The sequence below is a fragment of the Canis lupus genome, chromosome 3 (genome assembly GCF_011100685.1).
Source record: "Canis lupus familiaris isolate Mischka breed German Shepherd chromosome 3, alternate assembly UU_Cfam_GSD_1.0, whole genome shotgun sequence".
Taxonomy (NCBI): Eukaryota; Metazoa; Chordata; class Mammalia; order Carnivora; family Canidae; genus Canis; species Canis lupus.
Genome location: NC_049224.1, coordinates 53,575,572 through 53,590,074, shown reverse-complemented (window position 1 = coordinate 53,590,074; position 14,503 = coordinate 53,575,572).

Below are 14,503 nucleotides of genomic sequence, written 5' to 3'. Positions count from 1 at the left end.
TTCAGTTGATACAGTGCTTCTAAGTCAATCAATTATTAATTAGGAATTGAGGAACTACATAACCAATTCAGTTCAAGATCTGAACACCTCCCGTGAAAGCTAAAACCCAGAGTATTTAAAAACTTGTTGAAAGTTACAGTTTCAGGGGTGGCTGTGTGGCTCAGTTGGTTAAGCATTTGCCTTAAGCTCAGGTCATGATCTTGAGGTCCTGGGATCAAGCCCCACATCAGGCTCTATGCTCAGTGGGGAGTCTGCTTCTCTCTTCCCCCTTTGCCCCTCCCTCTCCATCTCTCCTTCCTCCTCTCATTCTCTCTCTCAAATAAATAAATAAAATCTGAAGAAAAAAAAAGTTACACAGTTTGGAAGAGTTTAGGATATTCATCAGCCTTGTCTGATTCCAGAGCTTCTGTGCCAGGGTAAGGCATTGATGAATACTTGGAAGCTATTTAAAAAAACTTTTTCTTTTTTATTTCTTTTAAAGATTTTATTTATTTATTCATGAGAGACAGAGAGAGAGAGGCAGAGACATAGTTAGAGGGAGAAGCAGGCTCCCTGCAGGGAGCCCGATGTGGGACTTGATCTCAGGACCCCAGGATCACGACCTGAGCCAAAGGCAGACACTCAACCACTGAGTCACCCAGGTGCCCTATTTAAAAAAAAAAAAAAACTTCTTATAGAAAAATTCTTAATAGGGACTCCTGGATGGCTCAGTTGGTTAAGTGTCTGACTCTTAATTTCAGCTCAGGTCATGATCTTAGGGTGGTGGGATTGAGCACTGTCTGTCTGGGCTCTGCACTCAGCAAGGAGTCTGCTTGGGATTCTCTCTCCCCCACTGCCCCTCACCCAGCTCATGCATTCTCTCTTTCAAATAAATAAATAAATCTCTAAAAAATAAAAAAAAAATAAAATTGCCACAAGATAGCTCTATACATTCAGGAGAATGACCCAAACTGAGAAGAATGACAATTGTGTCAGCAAAGATGTGGAGAAACTGAAACTCCCATACATTGCTGGTAGGAAACAAATTAGACAATCATTTGGGAAAACCATTTGGTAGTGTCTGTGAAAGTTGAATTCTCATGCAATAACCAATGAGCCACGAACTCACTTCTAAGTGTTGTCTAACGGAATTTCCTATATACATAAAATAAAAGACAAGTGCTAGGACATTCATATAAGTGTCATTAATAATAGCCCCAAACCAGAAAAAAACAAAAAACAAAAAACAAATGTCCATCGATAGTAGAATAGATACATAAATTGTGGCAGATTCATAAAGTGGAATTTTATATAGCAACAGAATAAATTACAGCACTTTATACAAAAGCTTGGATGAATTTCACAAATGTAATGTTGAGAAGTAAGACACAACAGAGTATATGCTGTCTGATTCCATTTACACCCAAAATAAAAATAGACAAAACCAGCCCATTTTAGTAGAATTTAGGAAAGCAGTTAATTTGGGGGAAGTTGGGGAAAAGCAGTGCCTAAGAGATGGTCTGAAGAGGGCTTCTGGTGCGCTGGTGAGGTTACATTTCCTGAGCTGGGCAGTTATGAACATTCATAACCTGTACATCAATAATTTGTGTAATTTTCTGTATATGTGTATACATATATTATGCCCCAGTAAAACATTTAAAAAGAAAAGGAGGAAGGATAAAGTTGGATAATTTGAGACAGGATGTTAATTACCCACAGACCTTTGTTGAAAGACATGTTCAATTATGCCCTTCAGTATGGAAGTGGGAGTGGAATGCAAGATGCCACGCTGAGCTACAAGATCAGCAAAATGTGACAATAAATCTATTTGAAAAACATGAGAGTGCTAAAAAAACCCACTGGAACTAAAATACTATGGAATAATAACATGGAATATAGGAGAGGAGAAATTGGACAGGAATCATCTCAGTTTTTCACATTTCTTTCTTTTCTTTCCTTTTTTAGAATTTATTTTTTTATTTGAGAGCGCATGAGTGCGGGAAGAAACAGAGGGAAAAGAACAAGCCGAATCTTCACTGAGCTCAGAGCCTGATGTGGGGCTCAATCTCAGGATCCTGAGATCATGACCTGAGCTGAAACTAGGAGTCTGGAAGCTCAAGTCAGGTTCCCTGATCATCAAGGAGTAGCGTTTTCCCTTTCTCTCTGCCCCTGCTCCATCCTGCCTCACGCATGCACTTTCTCATAAATAAATAAAATCTTAAAAAAAATAAAAACAAAGGGGGTAGGAGAGAATAAAGAAATCTTGATTGACTCAATAGAAAACTAAAAACTAAAAGAAAATAAAAAGAAAACTAAAAAGGATGTGGGAAAAAAGCAAAAGAAGCATGACAAGCAGAAAATGCAAAACAAAGTGATAGAAATCAGTAAAAAATCTTCAGTAATCTCTATAAATGTTACTAGTTTAAATGTGTCTTTTATAAGATCTGGACTTTCAAGTATGCTACAAAAATAAAATTCAGCTACATGTGGATACATGTAGAACCCGGTGACAGAAAAGACAGGCATAAAAAGCATGAAAAAGTATGTATCAGACAAATACCAACCAAAGTAAAGCCAGGTGTGGTAATATTATATAACATAACATAATATAAATCTTAGAGCAAAAAGCAGTATTAGGTATAAGGATGCTTATTATTTAATGATAAAAAAAATAATTCAGGGGTACCTGGGTGGCTCAGTCGATTAAGTATTCGTCTTCACCTCAGGTCATGATCTCAGGGTCCTGGGATTGAGCCCCACTAGGGCTCCCTACTCAGTGGGGAGTCTGCTTCTCCTTCTTTCTCTCCCTCTGCCTCTCTCGCTGCTTATGCTCTCTCTCTTTCATGCTTTCTCTCAAACAAATAAATAAAATTAAAAAAAATTCACTAGAAAAAGAGAATAAATAAAATCTTTAAAATAATAATTCACTAGAAAAAGAAAAGAAAAAGCTACACTTAACATAGCTTCAACATACATATATCACCATGGATGTAATTGCATAGAGAAAAGAACATCACAACCACAATGGGAGACCTTAACACTTCTCTCAGAAACTAATAGATTGAACTTATAAAAATTTGCAAGAGTGTAAGTTTGAGGGATGCTCAGGTGGCTCAGTGGTTAAGCATCTTCCTTCAGCTCAAGGCATGATCCTGGAGTTCAAGGATCAAGTTACTTGATCCTGGGATCAAGTCTCACATCAGGCTCCCTGCATGGCACCTGCTTCTCCCTCTGCCTATGTCTCTGCCTCTCTCTCTGTGTCTCTCATAAATAAATAAATAAAATCTTAAAAAAAAAAGAATATAAGTTTGAGGAATGCAATGGAGAAGCACCTTCTCAAGGTTAGACTCTCTACCTTACAATTAGGGGACATATTTTTGTTTCAAGAACATGTGTAACATAGAAATGTAGCCACATGTTGGACCATAAAGAACAGTCAGTAAGTGCCAAAAAAGACAAAGCATTAAACCTAGTGCAATAAAATATAAAATCACAATCAAGGGGGGCCTGGCTGGCTCAGTAAGTAGAGCATGAGACTCTTTTTTTTTAAGATTTTAATTTTTAAGCAATCTCTACATCCAACCTGGTGCTTGAACCCACAACCACGGAATGAAGAGTTGTACGCTCCACCCACTGAGCCAGCTAGGAGCCCCAAGCTTGTGACTCTAGGTATTGGGGTTACACGCTGGAGCTCCAGCCCCACTCTGGGTGTAGAGACTACTTAAAAATAAAATCTTTAAAAAAATAATAATAAAATAAAATCACAATTAAGAAGAAAGTCCCCAAATATAGTTTATTTATTTATTTATTTTTATTTTTCAAATATAGTTAATGATAATTAAATAGGATACACGAGGGGGCTGGCTGGCTCAGTTAGTAGAGCATATGACTTTTGATCTTGGGGTCTTGGGTTCAAGCCCATGTTGGGTGTAGAGACCACTTAAAATAAATATATTAATTAATTAATTAATTAATTAATTTAAAAAATAAAATACAAAAGGACACACAGACATCAGGGGCTTTCTAAGTGATACAATGGGAATGACACAATGTAAAATCCTGTTAGATATGTTAGCTTGAATCCAATGATAAAGAAACCATCAGACAAAAGAAACAAGGCAATTGTTAGGATATTCTGTGAAACACTTGACCTGGCTTTTTCAAAAATAGTAATACAAACACCTCCCACCCATCTACCCACAGAAGAACAAGGTATTGCTTTATTTTTATTTTCTTTTAAAGATTTTATTTGGTTATTCATGAGAAACACAGTGAGAGAGCCAGAGGGAGAAGCAGGCTCCATTCAGGGGGCCTGATGTGGGACTCGATCTTGGGATCAGGCCCTGAGTGAAAGGCATACGCTCAACCACTGAGCCACCCAGGGGTCCCAGGATATTGCTTTAGATTAAAGAAAGCGAATGAGACTTGCATGACAACCACATGCAATCCTTATTAGATTCTAGATTCCAGAGCCCCTCCCCAAATTTAAGAAATTATGGGGACAACTCGGGACAGTTCTTATGAACTATCTGTTATATATTGATATTGCATCAATGTTAAATTTCTTGTGTATGATAATGTGGCTCTGTTTTTGTTGAGTTGCTAGGGCTTTCCTCCAGCATAATTCTCAATCATTTTGGTTTAGGACCCCTGTACATTCTAGAAGTTGTTTAGGACTCCAAAAAGCTTTTGTTTATATGAAACCACATTTGCTGAATTAAAAGTTAAAGCAGAAAAAATTTAAAAAGTGTATTTATTGGGCAGCCCGGGTGGCTCAGCGGTTTAGCACCATCTTCAGCCCAGGGCCTGATCCTGGAGACCTGGGATCAAGTCCCGTGTCAGGCTCCCTGCATGGAGCCTGCTTCTCCCTCTGACTGTGTCTCTGCCTTTCTCTCTTTGTGTCTCTCATGAATAAATAAATGAAATCTTAAAAAAAAAAAAGTTTATTTGTTCATTTAAAAATAACTACAGGACACCTGAGTGGCTCAGCAGTTGAGCATCTGCCTTTGGCTCAGGTCATGATCCCAGGGTCCTGGGATCAAGTCCCACATTGGGCTTCCTGCAGGGAACCTGCTTCTCCCTCTGCCTATGTCTCTCTCTGTGTGTGTCTCTCACGAATAAATAAACAAAATCTTAAATAAAAATAAAAATAAAAATAAAAATAAAAATAACTACATTTCTGGGGCACCTGGTTGGCTCAGTCGGTTAAGCATCTGACTCTTGATTTTGGCTCAGGTCATGATATCAGGGTCCTGGGATGGAGCCCTCCGTAGGGCTCCACACTCATCGAGGAGTGTACTCAAGGAGTATTTCTGTTTCCCTCTGCCCATCTCCCCTGTTCTCTATCTCTCAAATAAATAAAATAAATCTTTAAAAAATTCAAAAAACAAAAACTACATTTCTAGGGCACCTGGCTGGCTCAGTTGGAAGGAAGAGCATGCTACTGTTGATCTCAGTTTATAAGTTCAAGCTCCAAATTGAGTGTGGAGATTACTTTAAAAAAAGAGGTTTCAAAAAAAATTTTTTTAAAAGATATGTTTCCCAAAATTAAAAAACAAACAAACAACAATTTAGTGGGGAGAGTTGTTTATTTACATTTTTGCAGATCTCCTCCTATCGGACTTTGTGGAAATAGCTGAATTCTCTTATCTGTTTCCGCATTCAGTCTGTTTGCTGTGTGCTGTTTTGGTTGAGGCATAAGAAGGAGATCTAGCCTCACACAGATTTCTATTTGGAAAAAAAAAAAAAAGGAAGGAGTATTTTTTTTTTTTCAGATTTATTTATCTATTTGAGAGGCAGAGGGAAGGGCAGAGAGAGAGGGAAAATCCTCAAGTGGACTCCCCACTGAGCTCTGGGCCACAGCTCCATCTCATGACCCTGGGATCATCAACACACTAAGATCAATACCCTGAGATCATAACCCTGAGAGGGACACTTAGCTGACTCTGCCACCCAGGCACCCCCATCTATCATTTAATTTTTAAAGATCCATGATACCAAAAACATACAACGGTGTAGAAGAAAATAGTTTTTTACAAGTATGATTTAATTGAAGCTGTTCACAGCTATTCTGTCCCACCAGTCGTTCAGCATGAATTTGACAAGATTAAAAGATGAGATAAGCGACCACATGTGCATATAGGGTCAGAGAAGCCAGCATGTGGTCTGTGGCACCTCAGGTTTCACTGTACCAGGAAGAGGACCAGAAACAGGTGGCCTTTTTTTTTTTTTTTTTAAATTAAGGCAGTTACTTGATTTTGAACAAGAAAGTGGCAAGTGGCATAAGCAACTGAGAGTGTGCCTCTATTATGAGACCTCTCTTCCTCCTTATCACTCCATACTCAAAGGTTAAGGTACGATTTGTGGAGAAGAGTGTGCTGTATCTAATTAGTTGTGTTATCTGTTAGTCCACCTTTCTAGTTTGTTTTTCCACACAGAGCAATTCTCCAATCCTGAGCAGGACTGAACGTCCTACAATTTAATTTAATTCTGGCACCATCTACCTGGAGATACCATCAGTTCCCATAGGGTAAGGGCTTACTCCCACCAGAATGATGCTAGTTGCAGATCTGGGACACTTACACCTCTGATCAATAGGCTCTAAATTGGGGATTCCCACGACTCTCTACTCTGGTCCCATAATTTGCTGGAATAGCCCACAAAATTGAGGGACACATTGATTTACATTTACCAACTTATTATAAGGGATCTTATAAAGGGTTTAGATGGATAGTCAAATGAAGAGGTACATAGACTGAGGTCCATTGGGTCCTGAGCAAAGGAGCTCCTGTCCCTCTTATGAATAACAAAGGATACTCCTGTCACCCAGGAAATTCTAAGGGGTTTAGAAGCTCTGTGCCACGGTCTGAGGACAAAGACCCAATATATTTCTCTACCACAACCTTCTTATAAGGCAGACATGGCATTAAAGTCCAGATAGAACATCTGTGGAGTTATATTTCAGGAGATAAGACTTGCATTTGAGTTAAAGTTGAAGATATGTCTAAACCATTGATCTTGACTGAGTTACAGAAACCGATGTGTGATTTATCCAAATTTGCACTGTTTTTTCCATGTAAAAAATCAGCTTTATAGCTCCTTTCATTAAAACATATTCTGATCAAATAATCTTACAAAAGAAAGATAACCTAGCTTCAAAACAATGTAAAAGTGCAATGTAAAAGCAGAGAGAAAATGATTGATTTTCCGCTCACTTATCAGGTTTAGGATCTTTACAAGAAGTGTGTTAGCTCCCAGGAGTACCTCTGTGCCATCTGTGCCAAAAATTTCACGTACTGTCCTTGAATGTGAAAAACCGTCAGCTGGCCAATTGTATGTGGTCCACACTGGTCCTCCCACAAACAGCCTGGTGACTGTCACGGGGTTGTTTTCATCCAGTGTGAAGCAGGAGGAGTTATAATGTTGCCCTTTTCCATGAAAATCTGGATCCACTGGTTCTCTTTATCTCTAACATCAAAATATCTAGCACCAGCCAACCTGCAGCAAATCTTATATCTAAGTGTAATTGGTCCTCACCAAATGCCTTTACATTTTCTTCAATTCTTCCAGTTTATCTTTGCATGTGGTTATTATGTCCACCTAAGAGTAGTTTCCCTTTTTAGAGAAATCTAATTCTGAATCATGCTCACATTTGTCAGCTTACTGGTAAAGGACTCTGAGCTGGCACAGCTGTTTCAGTTTCCCAGGCAGTCATGCTCTTGGGTAGTAGGGCCACCTTGGGTGGTCCTGGGACTCATCCCTGTGTCAGCCCTGTGCCATGGTCCTTCTGTGGGATGGGGTGGATCTGAGCATGGTGGCCACTGCAAGCACCAGGGCCACCCCAACTTACATGGGCTGATCTGGACTGAGGCCCGGGTGGCTTTTCTGCTCTAAGTGTCTGGGTGCTCCACTGCTCAACGTTGGTTTCCTGTTTTTCCTGGGGTTTCCTGGTCACTGAGATTGGGTGAGAGCCCATGGTGGGGTGGGGGTGGGGGGCGAGAGGGTATTCTTTTACTATAACAAGGTGTATGGGAACACCCACTGGCTCAGTTGGTAGAGGGAGTGACTCTTGATCTCTGGGTCATGAGTTGGAGTCCCATGTTGGGCATGGAGCTTACTTAAAAACAAAACCTATTTTTAAAAAAGATTTTATTTATTTATTCATGATAGACATACAGAGAGAGACACAGAGAGAGAGGGGCAGAGACACAGGCAGAGGGAGAAGTAGGCTCCATCCTGGGAGCCTGACGCGGGACTCAATCCTGGGACTCCAGGATCACGTCCTGGGCCAAAGGCAGGTGCTAAACTGCTGAGCCACCCAGGGATCCCCAAAATCTATTTAAAAAAATTTATTTGAGAGAGAAAGAGAACACAAGCAGGGAGGAGGGATAGAGGGAGAGGGAGAAGCAGATGCCCTTGTGAAAAGGGAGCCTGATGTGGGGCTTGATCCCAGGACCCCAGGACCCTAGGATCATGACCTGAGCCACAGGCAGATGCTTAACCATCTGAGTTACCTAGGTGCCCCTAAAAACAAAATATTTTAGAAAAATGTGCAAGTGGTTCTTTCTTTCTTTTTAAAAGATTTTATTTATTTATTCCTGAGAGACAGAGAGAGGCAGAGACAGGTAGAGGGAGAAACAGGCTCCCTGTGGGGAGCCTGATGCCGGACTCTGGGATCACATCGGAGCCAAAGGCAGCAGATGCTCCAACACTGAGCCACCCAGGCATCCCACAAGTGGTTGTATCTTAGAGGTTAATTGTAATGTGGAATCTGGCAAGACATCAATGTGCCTTTCCCACTCTGTTACATTCACATTTATTACATTCAAGTTCATTCTTGACTAGATTTTTTTATCCACGCATAATGTTTTATTATTTTATTTTATTTTTAAAAAGATTTTTAATTATTTATTCATGAGAGACACAGAGGGAAAGAGGCAGAAACACAGGCAGAGGGAGAAGCAGGCTCCATGCAGGGAGCCCGACGTGGGACTCCATCCTAGGTCTCCAGGATCACGCCCTGGGCCAAAGGCGATGCTAAACCATCGAAACACCCAGGGATCCCCAAAAGTTTTAATATCATGCACTGGTCACCTGGAAAGTTCTGGGTCACTGAGTTACGCAGATCTTCTAAAAATTGATACATTTCATCACACAGTATGAAAAAAAAAAGCCACATTTGGTAATGCCACCAGTTTCACTAGAAACATCTTTCACGGGGCAGCCTCGGTGGTTCAGTGGTTTAACGCCACCTTCAGCCCAGGGCCTGATTTTGGAGACCGGGAATCGAGTCCCACATCGGGCTCCCTGCATGGAGCCTGCTTCTCCGCCCCCCCACCCTCTCTCTCGTGTCTCATGAATAAATAAATAAAAATAAAAAAAAGAAACATCTTTAACAACTGGGAAGCTCTCAAGCTCAGGTGGTATATACAAGTTTTCTAAAATTTTAGTTTTCCTTTAAAAGCTCAAATATTATCATTGGCAACAAATACTGTCAGTTATTTCCTTAAAGTGACTGGCTCATTTCATTCATTCTTGAGAAAATATCTGCCAGATATTCAAGTCTGAAAAACTAAAGTTTCCCTATCAGTTGTTCTGCCCAGTTAAAATGATGTTCTTCTTCTTTTTTTTTTTTTTTTAAATGATGTTCTATGAAAAAACCCAGCTGCTTCATCTCGAAACTCAAATAAGCCTAAATGCATTTCCAAAAGACAACCATCTTACCTGGGTCTGTGCCAGGAGGACTTTATGTGTACTTCCCACTTTTACTATATAGGCTAGTCAAAAGGGGTAAACCCAAGGGTTAAGATTTAATAAAATTATTCATTTTTACTGCCTTATTAAGGACACCTTCACACTTTTTTTTAAAAGCCAAAGAGTGCACGCAGTGGGCAATAAAATCACTCCTACTATAGCTGGGTGCCTCTGTGTCATGATTCATGGTGAAATGCCAGCAGCTTTCCCCACCTGTGCAAACAAAAACAGTCAGAAAGGCAAGTGGCTTCTTAGTATTGTTGCGAAAACAGTTTTGACCTCCTGGATACCCCTGCCCCTCCCTCTCCAGGTCCACAGAGAACCACTGCTCTAGGTGGCACTATCTTGTTCTCATCTTCACCTGACTTTACATTAAGTTTTTTTTTTTTTTTTTAGATTTTATTTATTAGACAGAAAGAGGCAGAGGGAGAAGCAGGCTCCATGAAGGGGGCCTGACATGGGACTCGATCCTGAGTCTCCAGGATCACGCCCTGGGCCGAAGTCAGCGCTAAACCATTGAGCCACCTGGGCTGCCCTTCAGCGCTAAACCATTGAGCCACCTGGGCTGCCCTTAAGTTCTCATCATTGGGGCATCTGGGTGGCTCAGTGGATGAGCGTCTGCCTTTGGCTCAGGTCACAATCACAGGGTCCTGGGATCGAGTCCCACATCAGGGTCCCTGCAGCGAGCCTGCTTCTCCCTTTGCCTATGTCTCTGCCTCTCTCTGTGTCTCTCATGACTCTCATGAATAAATTAAAAAAAAAAAAAGTTCTTATCATTGGTCCTCCTAAACCCGTAGGAACAGTGCCCCCGGCCCCAAGGCAGCGGGCGGGGTTGGCTGCTTCCAGCCCCTAGGCGTGGCCAGCCACCAGGCAAATAGGATTGCCCTCAGGGCCCCTCACTCTGCTTTCCAGACCTCATTTCCTTTTCCCTATCCCCAGTCCCGTCCCCTTAACCCTTCACTTGCAGGGTGAAAAGCCTCAATGTGAAGGAAGCCTCTGGAGTGAGTTGTTCTGGGACATGAGACACTGCACAGCACCTAGGTTATGGCGGTGATTTGTTTTAAAAAATTAAAAAAAAATCTACATCTTGTTGTGCTTTCTCTGGTTATAAAAGTAATAGATGAATTGTATACAGTAGAGATTGAGAGACTTCCCTCATCCCCCACCTCCCCATGCTCTCTCTGGCTTATATGCCTTCAATTTTTCACATATATGTATTTTTCATATATATGTATGTATATGATGATAGGATATTTCTCTGCAACTTTCTATTTTCACTTAATGTATCACATTACATTTTTCTGCATCAGCAAATATAGATCTGCCTTATTCTTTTTTTTTTTTTAAGATTGTATTTATTTATTTGACAGAAAGAGAGAGCACAAGCAGGGGGAGCAGCAGACAAACGGAGAGGGAGAAGCAGGAGGGAGAAGCAGGCTCCCTGCCTCAAGGCTCCACTTAACCAACTGAGCCACCCAAGCACCCCAGATCTACCTCATTCTTTTTTTTTTTTTTTTGTAGTAACAATACTACTAGTAAAAGCATATATTAATGAAGCTCTTAGTATCATTTAGAATAGGTTAAATCACAACTGCCCATCGGCATATTTCAGAAGAAACAAGTACAAGACGGGACGTCTGGGTGGCTCAGCGATTGAGCATCTGCCTTCAGCTCAGGATGTGATCCCAGGGTCCTGGTTTCGAGTCCTGCATCGGGCTCCTTGGGAGGAGTCTTCTCCCTCTGCCTATGTCTCTGCCTCTCTGTGTCTCTCATGAATAAATAAATAAATAAGATCTTAAAAAAATGCAGAGAACCCTTAAGCAACCTGAGAGAAAATTTCATAAAGTTATATAGTATTCTAAAATCTTCCAAATTCATTTCTGGACCTTGCCTGTTATTATCCATACTTTTTTTAAATATATAAAGTTAAAATCAGTGTAGTTTATATGATATTTATTTATTGGGACGGGGGCCTGGGGAGCTGTTTGCCTTGCATGATGATTTAGGTATAAATGAAATGTGCCCCTCAGCCCTGGTGTGGGCTTGAGAAGGTGGGCTTGGGCATGGGCAGTGGGAAGAGTCCACTTGCTGGAAGGAAGGGGCCATGCAAAGGCTCAGAGTCAGGGATTACTTAGGGGAATTGCTAAATTCAGAGTTCTTGGGGAGAGGAAATAGTAGAAAAGGCGGATGGATGGTGAGGGAGGTGAAGGCCAGGAAGTGTTACAAGCTTATAAGACTCGACTGTATCAGGTGTGGAGAGCTAACAGTCGCTGGGAGTGACTGCTCAGGGCGGTGCTTCAGGATGGCTGTGATGGCAGCAGTGGTCAGGTGATTGGGAAGGGGAGGGAACAGACTGCTGGCAGAGAAATCAGTTTAGAAATGACCATAAATAGCTCTGCTATCAACAGCCCCCCTCCTGCAACACACACATTCTCTGCCTTCTTCTCTTCTTTTCTGATTTCTAATAATGGCATTGCTATTCTTCTAGCCCCAGGGATGGAAGTCTGAGTCACTCTGACTCCTCCTCCTGCCCAAGTCCAGCCAGCGGCAATTCCTGCTGAGTCCATCTCTACACCGTCTCCAGAGTCTTGAAGGTCCTGCCAGGACCTTGTGTGAGGCCTGGCCGTGGCTCGAGGACTCTTACCTTTCCCTGCCAGGTCTGATCCTGTACTCCCCAACATCGTCTCACTGCTGTTGCCAGTTGCCAGATGTTACCCCCTCCCCTGCCAACAAACACACCACTCAGCTGATGCCCTGGAGTGTCCACCTGGGTGAAGTACAATCCCTTACCTGTCCCAGAATGCCTGTCCAACCTCTTTCCAGATCATAAATATCCTTAAGAGCCAGCCTGTTGGGCTTCCTGCCCTAAATGAACCAGGGTCTCCCCCATCAGAAGTAATTTTGTCTTTGACAGGTACCTTGTTGTCACCCAAGCTCCTCTTGGGATACTTTCTTCTTGTGCCTGGTTTGTGGTGATTGCACAGATGTGTGTCTGGCTCCCAAAAGGTAGAGACTGAGTTTGGTGCCTCCACAGGGAACTTGTATATGACCTAGTCTCAGTAACTAATTGTGGTTTAATTAAAAATATGGAAGGGTGGGAGTTTCCAATTCTGCTGACTCCAACTGGAAGATCTGAGCATTTTTCCTTTAAACACCTCTTCTTTCTTTCTTTTTTTTAGATTTTATTTATTTTTTTATTTGAGAGAGAGAGAAAGAGAGTATAAGCCAAGCAGATGGAGAAGCAGGCTCCCCATCTAGCAGGGAGCCTGATGCAAGGCTTGACCCAGGATCCCAGGACCCTTCCTTGATCATGACTTGAGCTGAAGAGCAAGGAGGCCGATGCGGGGCTCAATCCTAGGACCCTGGAATCATGATCTGAGCTGAAGGCAGGTGCCTAACTGACAGCCAGCCACCCAGGTGCCCTAACCTAAGCACCATCTTTCTATGAAGTGACTTTCAGGGCCAGTAGTTACTACCACCAGGAATTCCAAACAAGTGCAATAAATAGAGACTCTGTGATCTTCTTTCTTCTTAAAAGAGCAATAGACTGTGAGCCAGGTATATGGGTATGAACTAGAGTTCTACTTTCCCAGCTGTGTGACTGAGTAAGTGTCCTAACCTCTCTGAGCAAATGATAACAGCTGTCTTCCCAGATAGGCCTGTATGGGGAAGGCTGGCATGGAACTGGAGCCCTGGGAGGCAGGGAGTGAGAGACAGTTTAATCTAAAGACTTTGGGGATCCCTGGGTGGCTCAGCGGTTTAGCGCCTGCCTTTGGCCCAGGGTGCGATCCTGGAGTCCTGGGATCGAGTCCCGTGTCGGGCTCCGGGCATGGAGCCTGCTTCTTCCTCCTCCTGTGTCTCTGCCTCTCTCTCTCTTTGTCTATAATAAATAAATAAATAAATCTTAAAAAAAAGAAATCTGAAGACTTTGCCTCAACTGCCCTGGGCTACTGCTGTGTTTGCAAAGGATACATATGCCCCCACCCTGATCCCTCTCTGCGGGTGAAGGCTGGACTCTGGAACACACTGAGGCTTCAGGGCTGCCTCTCACTAGGGGTCTGACACACTAGTCTACCATGCAGAGGAAGAGATGAGCCCCTGGAGTGGACAGCAATTTCTTCATGGTCATTTCAGAAGTGGTAGTATGGGTAGCTGACATACATAACTGAATCTCATTGTGTGGGCTATAAGGATCCTCAGGGGGCCCATTCTCCTAGTTGAGAGGTAGGGTCACTGGGCCCAGGTGCTTGATAATACCAGGATGGCATAAAGCCAAATATCAGGGGCTTCCAAGGTCTTTAACTGTGTTTTGAACAAGACTGGGAACAGAGTGAAAGGTATCATGTGGGATCATGCTGGCCTTGACTGAGACCTTAGACTTTGTGGGGGTGTGTGGGGGGTTGGGGGGTGGTCCAAAAGCAACCTCCCCTTGGATCCAGTCTACTGGATCTCCAAACCAAAGCAGTAGCTCTGCCTGGTTGGGACAGGGAAGAAGGGAGAAGGAAGCACTGAAGTCAATAATTCAAGGTCAGTTTCCTGGCCCAGCCCCATCTGGCAATGTTGACTGTGAGGCAACCAAGGGGAGAGCTGGGAACACAGGGCAAAAAGAGGTTGCTAGTATTTGGAGTGAGTTGGTGTGACCAGGAAAGTGGGGGTTAGGGTCAGATTTTTCTAAATAAAACCCAGCCCCAGCTGGTGTCTCATTTCAAGAGGCTTTGGCTGCTTATGACAGAACCAATCAGTATTGTGTTGCACATGGAAACAGGCAATG